This window comes from Chrysemys picta, chromosome 8 (genome assembly GCF_011386835.1).
Source record: "Chrysemys picta bellii isolate R12L10 chromosome 8, ASM1138683v2, whole genome shotgun sequence".
In the NCBI taxonomy this organism is placed as follows: Eukaryota; Metazoa; Chordata; order Testudines; family Emydidae; genus Chrysemys; species Chrysemys picta.
The window spans coordinates 63818589-63834598 of NC_088798.1; positions in this window are offsets into that span (position 1 = coordinate 63818589).

Consider the following 16010-nt stretch of genomic DNA (forward strand, 5'->3'; position numbering starts at 1 on the left):
GCTGCTGCTTCCAGGGCCAGCCCACAACATTTTGGCACCTGAGGTGGGGAGCTCAAATGACACCCCCATGCCCCCTCGCTTGGGCCAAAACTTTGAAAGGTCTCAATTCTGCTTTCTTCCTGTTCTACTCCTCTCATGGTACTGCTCTGCTACCTACCCCAATAAAGGAGAACTAACAACTTAAAATGCCTTGTTCAAAAATTTTAAGTAACACTTAATTTTCAAATGCCTGAACAGCAAATGTAACTTTTCTTGTCTGCATAGTAAACACTACCATTTTTATCTGTTTGAATAATCAAAGTGGTGCTTTCTGTGCATTCTTGGTTGCAAATATTTGAACTGCTTCCTGAAGGTCCAACAGTCTGGGCCAGCTCATGCTCTATTGAGATGGTTGCAAGGCCGACCAGCCTCTCCTGTGTCATTGTGGAGCATAGATGTGTTTTTATTAACTTCAGCTTGGAGAAGCTGCGTTCTCCACTGGCAACTGTTACAGGAAGTGTTAGAAGTATGCGTAGAGCAACAAAAGCATTTGGAAAGAGAGTGGTCATCCTATTTGTGCACATATATTCCAGAACAGCCTTTGGAGTTGATCCTGCTGAAATGTATCTTGAAAGGGCTTTCAGTTCATCACCTAAATCACTCGCATCAATATTGCGCATGTCATCATTTGTCAACACTGTCTCTAGTGCCCTGCATTGCTGGTGTAGGTCTTCTTCAGGTATAGTGAGGAGTTTTGGAATATCATACAACATCCCAAATATAGTGCTGTGTTCCTTGAGCTTCATGAAACGTTATTCAACTGACTGTATTGCACAATCTAGCACCTGGTTAAAGAATTCAACTTTGAATTGTTGTTTGGGGTCCCTTATGGGATTATCCCGTGCCTCGTAATCAAAATGTCGTCTTCTTCGGTGACTCTTGTATTCTTGAATGGGTGGGAAAATAGCTTCAGTGTGCAGTGCGGCGCGGGCTGAGGGGTGTGCTGACCGCAGCTTCCCACAGCTCCCATTGGCCTGTAGGCTGTGAACTGCAGCCAGTGGGAGCCACGATCAGCTGAATCTGCGGATGCAGTAGGTAAGCAAACTGGCCCGGCCCACCAGGGTGCTTACCCTGGCAAGCCGCATGCCAGAGGTTGCCGACCCCTGACCTAGACTTAAGGAACTAAACTCAACAACAGCTGTTTCTTGCGCCTCCACCACACTCTTCTCTGATCTACACGTTTCTTCAGGAATGTGCATGGTTACATCCATTTGAGATGGAGATATGGATGCTGCAGTAGCTGCCAGGTCACCTGCACTCTGACTAACTGGAAGATCAGGCATCTCCTTACCACTCACATCCTCACTGGGGCCAGAAGCCTCACCATGAACATTTGTGTTGTGGCAAATTGCCGGCACTACTATGATAAGTCTCGTGCTATCTCTTCTTGGGGGGGAGGGGCTCAGGGTGCCATTTCTTGCCCCTGAACTGGAATATTAACTGCCCCACTAGTGTCCTAGAGGAGGGGAGTGGAGAGGGAGGGACCCAGGCCCGCCCTCTACTCCGGGTCCCAGCCCAGGGGCCCTAGGGATAGTGGTAAACCACTTGAACTAGCAGTTCCTTCCCCTGGGCTACTTCCTTCTCCTGCCCTTCAGCTTGTGTGTGTGTGGGGGGGGGGGCTTCCTGCCCTCCCTCTGCACAAGCCAGGTGCCCCTTTACCTAGGGTCTTGGTCTTCTTAGCCCACCATAGCACTTCTCCAAACTTTCCTCCGCTTCCCTCCAAACTGCTCTCTGCTCCAACACCAATCCACTCTGTTTCTACTCCTTCAAACTGTTCTCTGCACCAAACCCAATCCTCTCTGCATCAACTCCTTCTCCTGTCTGATTGAAGCAGGGGGGTTTTATCAGGTGACTGACTTCAGGTGCTCTAATTGGCTTCAGGTGCTCTAATTAATCTATAGCAAACTTTCTTCCCTCTACAGGGAATAAGGCTCCCTTCTAAGCCTCTCCTGCTGCCCTCTGGCCATGCTGTCTCACAGTGTCTATGTATCTCAGGAGAGCTCCTTCCTGCTTAGATAGAAAAGCTTCCTTTGCTTTCTTTCTTTTTATGAATGCTGCCCCAGAGGGGCATTTTCTTCTTTCACTCATGACTGCTGTTCTGTGCCACCTATTGGGGCTCTCAACACTCAATTGAAGGGGACAAATAAGCAGTCTAGTAGCAGGGCCTGAGTGAGGGAAGATATCAGCTTCTTAAGGGGCTCCTACTACTTCAGTTGACTGCCTGTTCTCATCAAGTGGGTTCAGGGAAGCAGCAGGAAACAGGAAGCTCTCTGAGAAGCTGGTGTTAATCAGTCCAGGCTCCTGGGGGTGCTAGAGAGGTACATAAGAGGCTCCGCCTCCTCTTTCTCCCTGCAGCTCCTGCTGCTTTCTGTTATTCCCTCTCACCTTTTCTCTTGCCTGCCTGTTATGTCTCTTGTGGCCTCCTTTCTCCAACACAGCACTCCACCAACTCTGTGCATCTAGAGCAGAGAGAATACATATGCACCAGCAGCAGCCACAATTTTCTACGCTCTGGGTCCTAGTGGTTCCCCCCCACAGTCTGGCACCTGAGGCGGCCGCCTCAGTTTGCCTCATGGTAAGGCCATCTTTCTGAGAGGCAGCCTCATTTCCACATCTGCATTCATAGGGAAATGGCAGCCATCTTGCTCGCAGCAGCCCCATTGATGGTAATAGGAGATGGTGGCCATTTTAAATAAAGGAAAATTCACAAGTTGGTGGGAGAAAAAAACACCCCCTAAATTGTTGAGAACATAAGAACGGCCATACTGGTCAGGCCAATGGTCCATCTAGCCCAGTGTCCTGTCTTCCTACTGTGGCCGGTGCCAGATGCTTCAGAAGGAATGAATAGAACAGGGCAACTTATTGGGTGATCCATCCCCTGGCAGTCAGAGATTTAGGGACTATGGGGTTGCATCTCTGACCATCTTGGTTAACAGCCATTGTTGGATCTACATGAACTTATCTAATTCTCTTTTGAACTCACTTTTACTTTTGGCCTTCACAATGTCCCCTGGCGATGAGTTCCACAGGTTGATTGTGCGTTGTGTGAAGAAGTTCTTCCTTGTATTTATTTTAAACCTGCTGTCTATTAATTTCATTGGGTGACCCCTTGGTTCTTGTGTTGTGTTAACTGCAACAAAATTGCAAAAGTTAGCAACATTATGTCCCAATTTTTCCATAATAGTCTGTTCAAAATGCAGTGTCCCTTGAATGCAGTGAAAATACCTCCATTGATTTCAGTGCAGCTTTGGATCTACTCCTCTTCTACATGTACTTCAATTTCTGGAAGTTTGTACTGTTTTCCCTCTTTCTGACCTTTTCTCCATCTTGGCCACTGTGTAATGGCTCATCCCTCTTTAGTCCCAGTCTTTCGCCAAGGCTTCTCCTGCACTGGAAGATCACCCTGACCCATCACCCAGTGTAGTGTCTCTCTTCTCAGTCACCCCAAGCTGGAAGATCCCATATCATAGTCCCTATGGACTCAGGTCTTTTTCTAATGACAGCCTGCATACAAAAAAGATCTAGACATTCAACTGCTGGCAGGAACACACAGGCTGAGTTTTTGTGTTCTGCTTCCTGGAGACAGCACAGACTGGGCAGCCTGAGGGTGGAGGAGTCCCAAGCTAGCATGGTCAGAACAGCATGCCCAGCAGCCCAAACATGCCCCCTGTGCTGGGACTTCTATGGAGCCCAGTATAGGGCTGTGTGGTGGGGAGTCAGCTCACACAGGACTCAAAGGGGTGGCCAGCTAGGCCTATTAACTCCACAGGCTGCACCTGGAGGGAGAGCCAGGGAGCAGGGAATTGATTGCAACCAGGCTTAGCTGGGCAGGGACAGGCAGGGCCAATCAAGACAGGTAGCTGGCAACAGCTGGGGGCTGCTGCTGGGATGGGGCAGCCTGGCTCTGTGATGTCAGCGTGCCCCTTCCCCCCCGCCACAGGTCTCCCATTGCCCCCCCATAGCCCCATCACTACAACTACACAGACCCCCCTATGCCCAGTGCCCCAAAACGCACAAACCTCCCCCACCCCCCCAGCTTTCCCCATCCCTCACTGCCCAGCACCCACCCCCAGACCACCAGAGAGACCTCCCCTGCATCCTGCCCCTCAGCCACACTCACTGGCCCCACTAGGAGGTGGGACTGGGGTCACTCAGGCTCCTCGGGAGCGGCGCAGTCAGCCAGGCCAGAGCAGGAGCGGGGCCTGCCTGGGCCAGGCTCCCTCAGGACCCACTTGCCTAGCAGGGCCTGGCTAAGCTTCCCAGGCTGCCCCACCCCCCGCTGACTGAGACCAACCTGGCCTCTGCACTGGTCCCTGGAGGTTTGGCCCGGGGAGGTGGGCAGAGACCCACAGATGGAAGGCAGCAGAGACTGCTTGGAGACAGCCAGGCTGGGAAGCAGGGCAGACCACTGGGATGTGACCCCCCGAGAGCCCACCCAGCCATGCCCGCGGCCAGCAGCCCTGCCCAGCCCACATGGTGGAGCCTGGCTTCGGGGTGGCAAGCCCCCTACAGGCGAGAGGGACCTGCTGGCTGGGAGCTGCTCACACAGCAAGGCCTGGACTTAGAATCATAGATTATAGGACTGGAAGGGACCTCGAGAGGTCATCGAGTCCAGTCCCCTGCCCGCATGGCAGGACCAAATACTGTCTAGACCATCCCTGATAGACATTTATCTAACCTACTCTTAAATATCTCCAGAGACGGAGATTCCACAACCTCCCTAGGCAATTTGTTCCAGTGTTTAACCACCCTGACAGTTAGGAACTTTTTCCTAATGTCCAACCTAGACCTCCCTTGCTGCAGTTTAAACCCATTGTTTCTGGTTCTATCCTTAGAGGCTAAGGTGAACAAGTTCTCTCCCTCCTCCTCATGACACCCTTTTAGATACCTGAAAACTGCTATCATGTCCCCTCTCAGTCTTCTCTTCTCCAAACTAAACAAACCCAGTTCTTTCAGCCTTCCTTCATAGGTCATGTTCTCAAGACCTTTAATCATTCTTGTTGCTCTTCTTTGGACCCTTTCCAATTTCTCCACATCTTTTTTAAAATGCGGCGCCCAGAACTGGACACAATACTCCAGCTGAGGCCTAACCAGAGCAGAGTAGAGCGGAAGAATGACTTCTCGTGTCTTGCTCACAACACACCTGCTAATGCATCCCAGAATCATGTTTGCTTTTTTTGCAACAGCATCACACTGTTGACTCATGTTTAGCTTGTGGTCCACTATAACCCCTAGATCCCTTTCTGCCGTACTCCTTCCTAGACAGTCTTTTCCCATTCTGTATGTGTGAAATTGATTTTTCCTTCCTAAGTGGAGCACTTTGCATTTGTCTTTGTTAAACTTCATCCTGTTTAACTCAGACCATTTCTCCAATTTGTCCAGATCATTTTGAATTATGACCCTGTCCTCCAAAGTAGTTGCAATCCCTCCCAGTTTGGTATCATCCGCAAACTTAATAAGCGTACTTTCTATGCCAATATCTAAGTCGTTGATGAAGATATTGAACAGAGCCGGTCCCAAAACAGACCCCTGCGGAACCCCACTCGTTACGCCTTTCCAGCAGGATTGGGAACCATTAATAACAACTCTCTGAGTACGGTTATCCAGCCAGTTATGCACCCACCTTATAGTAGCCCCATCTAATTTGTATTTGCCTAGTTTATCGATAAGAATATCATGCGAGACCGTATGAAATGCCTTACTAAAGTCTAGGTATACCACATCCACCGCTTCACCCTTATCCACAAGGCTCGTTATTCTATCAAAGAAAGCTATCAGATTGGTTTGACATGATTTGTTCTTCACAAATCCATGCTGGCTGTTCCCTATCACCTTACCACCTTCCAAGTGTTTGCAGATGATTTCCTTAATTACTTGCTCCATTATCTTCCCTGGCACAGAAGTTAAACTAACTGGTCTGTAGTTACCTGGGTTGTTTTTATTTCCCTTTTTATAGATGGGCACTATATTTGCCCTTTTCCAGTCTTCTGGAATCTCTCCCGTCTCCCATGACTTTCCAAAGATAATAGCTAGAGGCTCAGATACCTCCTCTATTAGCTCCTTGAGTATTCTAGGATGCATTTCATCAGGCCCGGGTGACTTGCAGGCATCTAACTTTTCTAAGTGATTTTTAACTTGTTCTTTTTTTATTTTATCCGCTAAACCTACCCCCTTCCCATTAGCATTCACTATGTTAGGCATTCCTTCAGACTTCTCGGTGAAGACCGAAACAAAGAAGTCATTAAGCATCTCTGCCATTTCCAAGTTTCCTGTTACTGTTTCTCCCTCTTCACTAAGCAGTGGGCCTACCCTGTCTTTGGTCTTCCTCTTGCTTCTAATGTATTGATAAAAAGTCTTCTTGTTTCCTTTTATTCCCGTAGCTAGTTTGAGCTCATTTTGTGCCTTTGCCTTTCTAATCTTGCCCCTGCATTCCTGTGTTGTTTGCCTATATTCATCCTTTGTAATCTGTCCTAGTTTCCATTTTTTATATGACTCCTTTTTATTTTTTAGATCGTGCAAGATCTCGTGGTTAAGCCAAGGTGGTCTTTTGCCACATTTTCTATCTTTCCTAACCAGCGGAATAGCTTGCTTTTGGGCCCTTAATAGTGTCCCTTTGAAAAACTGCCAACTCTCCTCAGTTGTTTTTCCCCTCAGTCTTGATTCCCATGGGACCTTACCTATCAGCTCTCTGAGCTTCCCAAAATCTGCCTTCCTGAAATCCATTGTCTCTATTTTGCTGTTCTCCCTTCTACCCTTCGTTAGAATTGCAAACTCTATGATTTCATGATCACTTTCACCCAGGCTGCCTTCTACTTTCACATTCTCAACGAGTTCCTCCCTGTTTGTTAAAATCAAGTCTAGAACAGCTTCCCCCCTAGTAGCTTTTTCAACCTTCTGAAATAAAAAGTTGTCTCCAATGCAATCCAAGAATTTGTTGGATAGTCTGTGCCCCGCTGTGTTATTTTCCCAACATATATCCGGATAGTTGAAGTCCCCCATCACCACCAAATCTTGGGCTTTGGATGATTTTGTTAGTTGCTTGAAAAAAGCCTCATCCACCTTTTCCACCTGGTTAGGTGGCCTGTAGTAGACTCCTAGCAAGACATCTCCCTTGTTTTTTGCCCCTTTAAGCCTAACCCAGAGACTCTCAACACTTCCGTCTCCTATGTCCATCTCTACCTCCGTCCAAGTGTGTACATTTTTAATATATAAGGCAACACCTCCTCCCTTTTTCCCCTGTCTATCCTTCCTGAGCAAGCTGTACCCATCCACACCAACATTCCAATCATGTGTATTATCCCACCAAGTTTCAGTGATGCCAACAATGTCATAGTTGTATTTATTTATTAGCACTTCCAGTTCTTCCTGCTTATTCCCCATACTTCTCGCATTTGTATATAGGCATCTAAGATACTGGTTTGATCTTTCCTTCCAGTTTTGTCCTGACTCTCCTTTCTCTCTGCCAGTATAGCCCACACTCCCTCTTGTTTCCGACCCATCTCCCCGGTCTCCATGTTCCCCACTTACCTGTGGGCTTTGCTCACCTGTCCCCGTCGAACCTAGACTTCCCCAGGTGAGGGGCAGACCCGGCCATGTGGATGGGCTAGAGGGGTCCATAATGGGCCCTTTCCCAGTGTGGGTCCAGCACCTTGGTGTCATTGTAAACCCAGTACCGCAAAGAAGAAGCAGTGAGGGCTGTGAGAGTAAATCCCAGAACTGCTGGGTTAAGGGTCACTGGACTGGACCCTGGAGTAGTGGGTGGAGCCCAGTTCCCCTGCCAGCCACTGAGGGTGTGGCATAGACCAGCAGGGCAGTGAACGGGAAGGCTGCCTGGGTCACTGTGGGAATGATGGAGAATTGAAGGACTGTATCCCAGAAGGGGAAACCACAATAGTGAGCTGGCTGGAGGGCTGAGTCACGAAGAGGACAGCTGCGGCTCCTGAGAATGAGAGAGGGGCTGCAGAGGAGAAACTGACTGGGTGTAACTGCTGGAAGGGGCGTCCATCTCAAGAGCTAATCTCCAGAGTGACCAGGAGGAGGCGCCACACAAGCGGTGAGTGGTGCACCCTGTGACAGGCCATCATAGGCAACCCAGTACAGGCCCTGTGCAACGCCCATCAGCCAGGACTGCACCAGGGACCTCTGGAGCTACAAGCATTGATCCCTACAGCTTGAGCTCAGAAGCCTGGCTCTGTGGCTGGGGCTCGCTGTCTTGGTGGATTGGGCACAGAGAGGGGTGCACAACACCCTGACCAGCGCTTTCCAGCTGCACTAGGGCAATTAGTCCGGCTGTTAATGGTGCTTGTATAATGCTGTAGTTGCACACAGGAGCTGCGGGGGGGGGACAATCCCTCCCATGGTATCCATCGCAACTTTACACAGGAGAAGCTGTCAGCTGGATATCGCCTTGCCGTTTGGTTGGACTCTCTCACTAGTTCATTGCTCTGCCCTTTTCTCATTTTGCCCCTTCAGCACCGAGTCCTCTCCCTTTTCCCTCCCACAGAGGAAACCTGAAGAACTCCACCTACGCTTGGAATGGAAACTTCCCCCTCCTCTGATAACAGTGAAGCAGTGCAATCAATCTCCACTCCCTACCTCAAGTGATGAGAGATAAGAGGTCAATATTTTTTTCCGTTCCCTGACATGGAGAATGAGCTCCGAGGAACAAGGAATGTGAGGCATTTCCAAGAGACGCAAGCCTATATATTGCTGGCTGCGTAGCAGCATTCTGTACCATGTGGGCATCAAAAGCCTCAGTTGTGCGATAAGACTGCCAGTGATGGACATAAACTGAATATACAGCTAGACCACCTTAAGCCAGAGCTCAATCCCCGATCGAGCTTAATCTGCAAAGATGCCAGGCCCTTTGGCCTTTGCAACGATGCTGCTGACTCCTACTGGTGAATAGAGTCCCTTCATTGGTCATAATGTGGGTGTATCCTTTCCTCTGTATCCATTCAAAAATAAACAGTATATTCAAAAATATCCCCTACAGCTGAACTCCTCTCTCTCTCTCTCTCTCTCACCACCCTCCCCAGCCAGTTATAGCTATTTGCAGCTCTGTGCCACAAGAATACACATCAAACCCTGATCAAAGGCCACGCAGCACATATGGAGAACAGTTCCATGCAGCGCCTGACAGGGAGATGTCAATCAGAGCGCTAACCAGCTTTTCAACCCTCCCTGGAAAGGCAACCTTGCCTGAGGCACATTCCGTGCTCAGTTCTGCTCCTGGGCTTCAGTGGCTGCTAGGTGCTTGCTCTCCCCCAAGATAGCAAACGTTCCTCTCTCTGCTGCCGAAAAGGAGCCTTGCTCCAGGTGGAAAAAGTTATTCTGATGACCTCTGCTTAGCCCTTTAATAATAAACAGGCTGGCCAGTATGAGGAATGCTGTTTGTAACCAGTTCTGCCTAGGAAGTACCAGAGAGAAATAAAACATTTCATTTTTTTTCCTGCTCCTGTAATGAAAAGCAAGTGGTCAGCTTAAAATCTACCCAATTTCTTTTTTAAATGAGTTAAAAGTAAGTTCAGATAGTGACCGTGCGCTCGATCTCCCTACTAATTTTCCCCCACCCTCCCAACTTTTCTATAAATGATTTTCTCTCTGTGTAACTGAGAGAGGCTCTCATACAAAATGGGGGAAAGTAATGTAAAGGACTGGTTTAGATTGTAAGCACTTCAGGGCAGGGCCTACATGATCTTCTGTGTTTGTACAGCATCTAGCACAATAGGTGGCCATAGGCACTACCATAATATACATGATTAATAATTATCCCAGGAAGAAGTGAAATTGACTAGACTTCATTGCTAAAATCAGCCCATGGATTGTGGAGAATTCTGTTTATTACCAGTTCCGCCTTCTTTAAGGCAGCACCATCCAGTGGGTAGGGCACTAGCCTGGTACTTGTTGGGATTCCCTCTGAGACCTTTCCACTCGGCTTATCCAGAACGTCTCATCCAGTCTTGGGAGAACACTTCATCCAGTTCTCTGGACTCCAAAAAAAAAAGTCATTTGACTCCACCTCCACATTCCTTACTTTGGTAGGCATGTAACAGCTCTTTGCCCACGCTGGCTAGGCCCAGACGCAGGGGGTTAGGTACCGGGTAATACCACAATTCCAGTCCATGTCACACACTGCACAGTTTATAGACATCGTTCCTAGTTACTAACATCTGTACTTCGAGCTAGGGGTGTATTCTTCGAGCAGGTGGCCTACCATCCTGGCAGCAGTTAAAGGAGGTCAGTCCACTCACGCCAGCTGATAATTGCAACCCTCTTGGCCATGGTCACCTGCCCCACGGGGGATCATGCAGGGTGCTCAGTGCATGGAATCACTGGGGAGCAGAGCCTGGATCATGTGGAGTGGAATGGTTTTAGAGTAGCAGCCGTGTTAGTCTGTATCCGCAAAAAGAACAGGAGTACTTTTGGCACCTTAGAGACTAACAAATTTATTAGAGCATAAGCTTTCGTGGACTACAGCCCACTTCTTCGGCTGCTGTAGTCCACGAAAGCTTATGCTCTAATAAATTTGTTAGTCTCTAAGGTGCCACAAGTACTCCTGTTCTTCTTTTTGTGGAATGGTTTTGTAGATCATAGGTCTGATTCTCTTCTCCGCACTAGGGTAAATCCATAGTATCTCTACTAGAGTCGTTAACCCAGATCGCAGGCAGGTATTACTTAGTTTAGTGCCATTTAAATCGAGTTATGCTGATTTATACCAACTGAGGATTCCGGCCCAGTGGGGTTACTCTGCTGTGTTACCAGATGTGCCCATTACTTTGGGGTATGCTCATTTATTTGGGTTACTCCTCTGGGGAAGGGGGTTCTGTAATTCTGTCAATGTACTGCTTGTGTCACTTGTGTTTTCATATGGAACTTTACTTCTCCTTTCTGCAAGTCCTCTCCCAATGGAGCTATTCTGCAGAACCTAGGGTCCCTAGGGCTGGGTTACACCCGCCCCAGAACCGGATGAACACCCACACCCCCACACGTACATTAACAGAGCAAGTCGGAGCAGAACGGGTCAATCAGCACTGTCAAGCTGACCCCTTGTATGTCTCTGGACTCACTGGGCTGGAGGAAGCAGCACTTTTAAGCTGTCTCTCCTTATATGCCCCTGGGCTCCATGGACTGGGTCAAGCAGCACTTTCAAGCTGTTACCCTTACGTGTCCCAAATTCAGCACGTCCCTATCCCCACTCTCCCAACACAATTGTACTGGCAGTAACCTACTTGATGAGCAAACCCCACAGTATTTTGGGCACTGCAGGGATCTTTAGCTTAGGTAAAAGAAGCGTTGCTGTAGAGTGAATGGGGGAAGCTAAAAACACAAACGAGTAAAGTTCAGCAAGAGAGAGAGAAGCAACCAACTTAACCATAGAAGTTATTTATTGAATAATAGTGATAACTACACAAGGAGGACTAAACCAACCTAACATACATGATTAAAGGTTAATACCTAAAGTAGAAAGAAAAACAGAGAGAGAGAAAGAAGGGGGGATCTCACCCACTCCATGAGGCTTGAACTGGTCAGGGTTCCCAGGTGATGGTGGTAGCTGAGGGTCCTGAATGCTGGAGACAGGCAGAGCCCCCAGCACGATCAGTCAGAAGATGGAGTTCCAGTGGAACTGATGCATAGTTTGGATCTAAGCATCAGAACCCTGACTAGAGGGTGTGTAGGGACTTTTGTAGAGAAAATACAATGGTTCAAGGGAGAACACTAGATTTGTTTATAGGTAAACTGATGACTTAAGGGTTTTCTTTAGACTAAACCAGTGGTTCCCAAACTGGGGTTCACGAACCCCTGGAGGTTCACAGAACGTTACAGGGGGTTCGCCAGAAAAATTTCACTAATGGCGGACAGAGGACCCCGGGAATTGGAGACAGCAGTGGGACCCGGCTGCAGGGCAGACATCCCAAGCCCCAGGGAGAGCGGGGCTGGGCAGTTGGGGCCGGCAGCCCAAGTCCTGCCCCCGTCAGCAGAGGAGCCGGCAGCCCGAGCCCCAGGGAGAGTGGGGCCGGGCAGTTGGGGCCGGCAGCCTGAGCCCTGCCCCCGTCAGCAGGGGAGCCGGCAGCCCGAACCCCAGCGCTCCACGTGGGGCTGGCAGCCCAAGCCCCAGGGAGAGCGGGGCTGGGCAGTAGGGGCCGGCAGCCTGAGTCCTGTCCCCGTCAGCGGGGGAGCCAGCAGCCCGAACCCCAGGAATTTGCCAAATCTCATCTAAAGCCAGAACCACGGCTCTCCTTGTTACCACCAGCCACAACCTCACCTGAAACTAGAGGTGGGTGAAAAATACCAAGCATTTTTCACAGAAAGTTTTGAATTTTTTTCACATTTTTCAAAATTCCCCAAGAAAATTTTACAAAAAACTGAAACGGAAAAATGGTCCATTTTCAAAAACTGTTTTCATGAAACATTTTCTGATTTTTAAAAACCAAAAATGAATTTATTTTTATTAAAAACCTTTTTTTTTTTAAACAAAAGCCAAAAAAACATTTTACAGAAACATTTTTGGTTTCTGGTTTTTCTATGTTCGTTAAAAAAAGTTTCAATTAAAAATATTTTTCAGAGGTTCATAGATTCCGGGGCCCGGCAGTTGGGGCATCCATCACACTGAGGAAATTTAAACTTAAATCCCTGAAAATATTCATTTTTAGGAGGGGGTTCACGAGATTTCACAATTTAGTGAAAGGGGTTCACGGGCTGTTAAAGTTTGGGAACCACTGGACTAGACAATAGGATCTGATCACTCTTGGCTATGGGTGGTGTTTTCTTCCAGGGAGCTCACAATGCAACTAGGCTGCTTCAGTATTTGGATATCAATTAAGGATTCATTACTAGAATTGGTCTGATAACTGCTGAGCTGGGTGTGTGTGCAGGCGTAGGTTCATTAGCATCTGGAGCAGAGATTCCCAGGATGCAGTGCTTCCCTGCTTTTTCTGGTCCCAGAATTTAGTGTGGTTCTCTGTTTTCCATTCTGTATGTAAATTGAGATGTCTTCCTGTCCCATCTTTCATGCAGCTGAGGCTAGGGGAGTTGTCTCTGCTCTCCATTCTGTACGCTAATGGAGATGTCTTAATCTTGTCACCCTTGTCAGGAGGGGTCTAGGTGTGTCTCCCAACGCCCTTCACTGCTCTCTGCAAGTTTTCTTCTTCTGGTGGGTTTTGGTTTAAGCAGAGGCTGGGGGGGTTCATGAGTCCGGCTGGATACTGCACCCTGGTTCCCCAGGAACACAGAGGTGTCTGGTATCAGCTGTATAACTATTGCAAATGACTGACAAATAGGGTGACCAGATGTCCTGATTTTATAGGGACAGTCCCGATTTTTTTTTTCTTATATAGGCTCCTATTACCCCCCACCCCGTCCTGATTTTTCACACTTGCCCTTTGGTCACCCTACTGGCAAATCATGCCCTCTAGTGCTTGGAAAGCACCCCAGCTGCAAAGATAAGCCTCTGGGGTGGGGTGGGGTGGGGGTCTGATTTTAATCACTGCAGCTGGTTTAACCCAGCAGCATCTATAAACATGAGAATCAAGTGACCTGCTTCCCTTTGCTTGGGCCATTATTGCTGCGTTCTCCTAACTTTTTCATTTTGCCACACATTTCTCTTTGGGTTTGTATTTCACACTGGCTGCCTTCACGTGGAATGGGGAGTTTGTGGCCTAAGGGGAAGAGCCATTCATGGTTAGTCTGTCCGACAGTTGTTTTGACACAGAATGAGTAGAACAGGTTTCCTTTAACCCTTCAGACACCTGTGCATGTTGCGCAGATTGCTCTGACTGTGATATGGTGCAGCATGTTAAACACTATTGTTTATACATGCTCTCCTGGGCTGCAAGAGGTGGCAATAGGATTAAGTAGAGTAACTGGTTTGGGGAGAAGTAGATAACTCCTTCCCAGGAGGAATAGCAACAGTGGAACTACCTACAGGTTGCTACTGCAGCCCTGATGCTGTAATATCCCCTGCTGCTCTTCCATAGGGAGCCGCATGAGTCTCACCCCTAATCCTTTTGTGCCTCCATTCCAGATCTTGGGGCTATGCAGCAAGTTCCTACAGGGCAGTGCTCCTTGGCACACAGGGCTCCTATGGTCCCTGTGCAGGCTCCCGAGACCCTGCAATAGAGTCTCACTGAATAGCACACTTCAGACATCATTTCAGATGAACATTCAACAGTCCATAATACCAAGCTCTTACATAGGACTTTTCAATCCTGCATCTCAAAGTGGGCTGCAAAGGCGGGTGAGAACCGTCTCCATTTTATACATGGGGAAACCGAGGCACAGACCAGTGCAGGAACTTGCCCAAGATCACACAAGAGGCTCAGTGGCAGAGCCGGGGTAGAAGCCAGGTTTCCCGAGTACTGTCGGGTGGGCCCAGCTGACATGAACAGGCCCAAGTCAAGACATGCCTGAACAAGTAACTTCTTTGGACTTGGTCAGCAGTAATTGCTGAAACAACTAACTGTTGTGAATATGTTTATAGTGAATAAGAGAGGTGGAAACTAGCTAAACCAGTGATGCTCAGACCTCAGAGATACAGAGCCAAATTAGTGATCAACATTACCCAAAAGGGCCACAGCAGTGTGAATTCATTGGTTCATTTACTATACAGATTAAGTCTGTTTACAGATTTAAACAGTATGACAGGGAAATAGTTAGTTTATCTTGGGACTGTCAAGCGATTAAAAAAATTAATCATGATTAATCACGCAATTAAAAAAATTAATCTCAATTAATGGCGCTGTTAAACAATAATAGAATACCATTTATTTAAATATTTTTGAATGGTTTCTACATTTTCAAATATACTGATTTCAATTGTAACACAATACAAAGTGTACAGTGTTCACTATATATTTATTTTTATTACAAATATTTGCACTGTAAAAAACAAAAGAAATCGTATTTTTCAATTCACCTAATACAAGTACTGTAGTGCAAACTCTTTATCATGAAAGTTAAACTTACAAATTATGTACAAAAACAAACTGCATTCAAAAATAAAACAATGTAAAACTTTAGAGCCTACAAGTCCACTCAGTCCTACTTCAGCCAATCGCTCAGATAAACAAATTTGTTTACATTTGCAGGAGATAATGCTGCCTACTTCTTGTTCACAATGTCACCTGAAAGTCAGAGCAAGCGTTTGCATAGCACTGTTGCAGCCAGCGTCGCAAGATATTTACATGCCAGATGCGCTAAAGATTCGTATGTCCCTTCATGCTTCGACCACCATTCCAGAGGACATACGTTCATGCTGATGACGGGTTCTGCTCGATAAAGTTCCAAAGCAGTGCAGACCGACACATGTTCATTTTCATCATCCGAGTCAGATGCTACCAGCAGAAGGTTGATTTTCTTTTTTGGTGGTTCAGGTTCTGTAGTTTCTGCATCGTAGTGTTGCTCTTTTAAGACATCTGAAAGCATGCTCCACACCTCATCCCTCTCAAATTTTGGAAGGAACTTCAGATTCTTAAACCTTGGGTCGAGTGCTGTAGCTATCTTTAGAAATTTCACATTGGTACCATCTTTGCATGTTGTGAAATCTGCCGTGAAAGTGTTCTTAAAATGAACAAAGTGTGCTGGGTCATCATTGAAGACTAGTATAACATGAAATATATGACAGAATGCGGGTACAACAGAGCAGGGGACATACAATTCTCCCCCAAGGAGTTCAGTCACAAATTTAATTAACACATTATTTTTTTAACGAGTGTCACCAGCATGGAAGCATGTCCTCTGGAATGGTGGCCAAAGCATGAAGGGGCATATGAATGTTTAGCATATCTGACACGTAAATACATTGCAACGCCAGCTACACAAGTGCCATGCGAACGCCTGTTCTCACTTTCAGGTGATGTAAACAAAAAGCGGGCAGCATTATCTCCTGCAAATTTTAGCCAAACTTGTTTGTCTGAGCGATTGGCTGAAGTAGGGTTGAGTGGACTTGTAGGTTTTAAAGTTTTATATTGTTT